This window comes from Bidens hawaiensis, unplaced genomic scaffold (genome assembly GCF_021521415.1).
Source record: "Bidens hawaiensis isolate Kalapana, Puna unplaced genomic scaffold, B.hawaiensis_p1.1 tig00012379_1, whole genome shotgun sequence".
Taxonomy (NCBI): Eukaryota; Viridiplantae; Streptophyta; class Magnoliopsida; order Asterales; family Asteraceae; genus Bidens; species Bidens hawaiensis.
In genome coordinates this window covers 745,493-750,726 of record NW_027492010.1, presented here as the reverse complement: position 1 = coordinate 750,726, position 5,234 = coordinate 745,493, and positions in this window count along the sequence as shown.

Sequence of the window (5,234 nt, the reverse complement as noted above, 5' to 3'; positions counted from 1 at the left end):
TTGGCATATTATTAGAAGTTTATATTCGTACCTACTTAAATATCCGACGGGTGATAAGTTGTCGGGTTTGTCTGCGTTGTTAGGGTTTTAGGTTAAATTAGCTGACAGGAGGTTTGCCTATTTTTTCCTTAATTTCACTGTTTACCCGTGTCCTTTAAACTGTTCAAAACCACCCCGTGTACTTTGGTGCATTGAGATAGTGAAACCGACGGGTTAGCTGTTTTATAGGGTAATTAATCATAATTGGTAAGCTGAAAGGTTAACTAACAAGCCGGTGTTTTTACATGTTCTCTAAGATTTCTTTTATGGTGACACCTTGAGAGTGATTAAGGATCCATTAAGTTTCCTAGATTTTCATATCTCTTAGATTCCCGGTTCCCATAACATTTTCCCGTAACCGATAAAAGCCCGAGTCGTCACAATTCAGATTCCTTGCGTGGGTAACTCTTTCTCATATTTGAATTTACTAAAGTTTTTATCCGGTAATTTAATTTTCAAGTTTAGTTTAATTTATTTAAGTATTTAGAATAATTAATTAATAGTTTTTAAATAAAATAAATAAAAATCCAAAACTATATATTTTCTTAATTATTACTTTAAATTAGCTTTTAAAACTAGTCTCGTTATTTAAATTAGTGTCTTTCGGGTTCGATATTCCCGGTCTTCCTATAGCTATTCTACACCCGATAGGTTCACTTGCCAGTTGCTAGTGGTTTGGTTTAGGGTATTCTAGGTTTTTATTACTCGTTGTGCTTGGTCATTATTTGCTAGATATTTATATACCACTTTGCACACATCACTTAACATGTCCATCATTCATCATACACAATCATAACTAACCTTACATTATAAAGAGCATTCGCCCTACATACCTCGGATATTATTAGGGTCCGGTACCCTCCATCCTCGGATATTATTAGGGTTCGGTACCCTTCATCCTCGGATATTATTAGGTTCCGGTACCCTCCATCCTCGGATATTATTGGGGTCCGGTACCCTCCATCCTCGGATATTTTTAGGCTCCGGTACCCTTTCTTCCATACCTCCTTAACATACTTTCTATATACGTAATCGTAAGTTTGGCACATACATACATCATTCATTCTTCATATTACAACATACATATAACATCAACCATTTCCTGACAGTACATGCAATTCCGAAGATCGTTCATGTACCGGCAAGAAACCATTCATACATTTCACATAATACATATATGGCATACACTTATCACTTAGGATAAGTGTATTAACTAATCACATCGAGTATGCACACAGCCCAGAAAACGTAACAAGGAATGGGGCTAGAAATTCACCTGAAGTCGGTTACGTTCACCGTTAATTGTTATTCCCTTCTTCAGTTGGGCACGGCTAACTGTATAATAATTACATGCATCAATTAACTATCACTACTCATCTCGTGTTTCTAATCTAATTATTACCCTCTACGAACAGGGGTCCGGGGGCAGCGCCCCTGGCAGCGGGGTCTAGGGGCGACAGCCCCTAGCAGGGTCCAAAGGGCAGAGCCCCTGGCTGGGGTCGAGCTAGGATTTTAATTTATTTCTCAACGAACTTAACTTTTGGTGAACTTAATATTAAGCGAATTTAACATTAGCGAACTTGTATTAGGCGAAGTTCACAGTGGGCGAACTTGTATACAAGCGAACTTAAGGTTCAGCGAACTTAATCCTGGCGAAGTTAAGCATTCAGCGAACTTAACTCAGGCGAAGTTAGCATTTAACGAACTTATCACCAGGCGAAGTTATAGCTTGGCGAACTTGCTGAGCGAACATGGCTTAACGAACTTGGCTTGGCGAACTTGTGCAGCGAGCTTAGCTGCAGGTGAAGTTGCCCAGCCGCAGCCACTGTTCACTCTAATCCCCCCCCCCCCCAATAATCATCTTCGTTTAACGCGAAATCCATGGATATGGTATTTAACTACCCGCGATCATTCCTATGGTCGTTTTTTTGGATATGATTTGACCCGAAAACACGTAAAGTTTGGACCTTTAAGTTCAAAAATGTTCAATACTAGGTTTAAGGGTTTATTAATCGAGCCGTTTCCATTTTCAGGTTCATTACACTCGTATTTATTATCAAGTTTACAACTTATTACAACTTTATATGTCGATTACACCCGGTCTATTCTAGACTCACGTTTCAAGGTTAAACGTTAATAAAAACGTAAACTTTAAGGTAAAAGACATACCTTTAGTGCTCGTTTGGATCTCTTTTAACTTGGTTATGAACTCTCAATCTTGTATATAGCTCAAGTAATAACGGTCTAATCCCAACTAGCGTTTGTTTGGACTCGGATCTCGCTCTCTCTCTCTCGGCGGCCGTATGTGGTGGTGTGTGGTGTGTGTTTTGAGTGTATAGAGATTTATGAAAGATGGAAATGATAGTTAGGGTTTTAGGATGGTTTAAGGTGTATTTATATCCCTTAAAGCCCATGGACCTAAGGCCCATTACCCTTTTAATCCATCTTAATTAGTCCAAGTTCATGATCTTTATTAATACTAATTAATTATTTAGGCCCAATAACTGAACACGACTTTCTTTTATTAAATACGAGAATTTTAGGATGTTACATGGAACTTTCAGGATTTGCTTTTAGAAGCTCATCAATCTACAATTTGAGGTTTGCTGTATTATTTGGTGTTGTCACCATCCTTCCTTTCCCTAGCTACTGTCTTAGCTCTTCGTACCTTGGCTTCTAAAACCTGGATTTGTGCTTCTACTGGATTTTTGTCTTCAAATATTTGGCAGCTATGTTCGGGGTTGTTTTAAGCTTTGATTCAATCTCCTTGGCAATTTATGACATGGTGTACATACCGATAGATCGACTTTTTAGACACCCGTGTTGCTTGGGAATGATATTCACACACCAACTATTTTCAAGGGAGGCTCTTGAGATCTACATAGCTCTAGGCAAGTGGGTTTCATTTTTCTTTTTGTTGCCTTGGTCTTTTCCTCACTTATCACATTTGACCCCTCACCACCAACCAAATTGGGATCGGTCCGGTGTAACCTTAAATCTTTGCGCATATGATGGTATTATTTTCCGTCATTAATTGCGATTTGCACTTTGATTCTTTGAACATTTTGATTAGTTGGTTTTCTTTGATATGTTTTGTCTTGTTCTTTGCTCATTTATGCTACATTCTGAGATCTTGCTTTCAAATTTTGTTTTGTTTATCACTAGGGATAAAATTAAAAAGGCTTGAAGCAGAGGAACATGCTTCAATCCAAACGGTGGTAGTAAGATGTTTCTATGCTTAATCATACTGGCTAAAATGATAATGCTATGTTTTATAAATAATATCACAGTATTTTTTATGTGTTTTTCTTTTGTGCACATATTTCTGAATCACTCTATTGATGTTAAATTTGTGCATGTCAGATGAAGGGATGAAGTTTTTAGGAACTTCAGGTGAGTAGGGTTCCGTGATAAGTTTAATTTGCATTTGTGTTAAAATTCGTGTTACTAACGTTTGCTATTGTTGTCTTAATAGATGGGGTCCACTCATAAAGGAAGCAACTTACAAGAACTACCACCGTGCCTACCTTTCAGAACAGGTAAATAAAAACTCTTTTAATACGAAAGTTTAATGTTCAGAAAGTATTTATGAAGCTTTTTTAGTACTAATATCACCAACTTAACTTTAACTGGTTTTAAGATTCATGTGTTATTGTTTTATAATCCTCAAAACCTTTTTTGAGACTAATGGTAATGTCCCAAAAACTTGTGCAGTTGTGAAGCTGTTAAACCATGAATTACAGTTGCGAATGGTTAAGACCAAATTAATATGATTTTTTAGTGCGAATGTGTTTATCTTTCTTATACAAACACCAAATGTTGATTTCAGTTTTGTTATATTTATTTGACTAATGACTCTATTGTTGTTCAACAAAGATTTGATCTTTTTTTGTGAAGAAGTTAAAAATCACTATTCATCCTGGAGAGGTAATAACAATCCTTTGTAGTTTAGGTATTAAGAAGCACAAATACCATAAAAAACCAACATACTTTCTGTTTTTTCACACAAAAGTCTCTCAACAACTTTTTGCATGTTAAAGTCCCTGCACATGTTAAATTTGAACAAAGAAGTGACGTAACTTTTAAAAACAATATGAAACTGATTTTTTGAAGCTTTACATGTTTTTTTTTCCTAAGCTTTATACTACGTGCGTAGGACGTGTTCCTTGTATAATGGATTCTTGGGAAGATATAGCAAAAAAAAAACATGTTTCTATTCACAAATACTTTTTAATTAACAATGATTAAAAACGTATAAGACAACTTAAACAATCTTATTATATGTTTTTACGTTCATATTTGTTTAATAGTACTATTTCAGCTAACTAATAGTAAGTATGTTGGCTTAAATTCATCATACATATTCATCTTTGACATGGTTATGTCACTTCTTTGTTCAAATTTAACATGTGCAGTGACTTTTACGTGCAAAAATTTTTAAGGGATTTTTGTGATAAAAAACAAAAAGTATATTGGTTTTTTATAATATTTTCCATATTAAGAACAAAAAACTTATATTCATATGCAATTCACTTCTTCTATAAGTTTGATGGATAAGGGTTGTATCATCGGATGGACGGGAAGCTCGAGTTGTTCAATCATCGATAACTTATGATACTAGGTTCTCAAAAATGGTGCCTCAAGGTTAGCTATTTGTGTGGGATAATAAAAATGGTTCGGAACGAGCACATGCCTCCAAGCCTCTGATGTAAACATGCATATCTTTTTGTATAATAATATATTAAATAATTGATTAATTAATATTGAATATTCATGCACTAAGCTCATTTATATTTGACCGTTCGTAGTGGTCACGTTGTGGTCAACGTTTTGGTGAAAACGCGGGGGTACACCGCCCCCCTGCGTTATGTTGATTTTTATTTTTTGTGCGTTGTATCCAAAACACGGAGAATGGCACATTAATCAAAAATGGACCGTTGCTTTTTGACCGTTGGAGAATAAAAAAAAAGTTTATTTCCTATATATTAAACCATTTCATCCCCAATCAAACCTCATCAAATTTATAAAAATTCTCTTTCAACTATATAAAAATTCCTTACACAAAATTCAGTATATATGGATCCTCCTCCATCTATATATAAACAGTTTTTCGGGCCCGACCAAGAAGCCGAGGACGTGGAGGAGGCGGTTACGAGTGCGATTATGCTCGCGACACAGTATATGAGTTCCGTTAC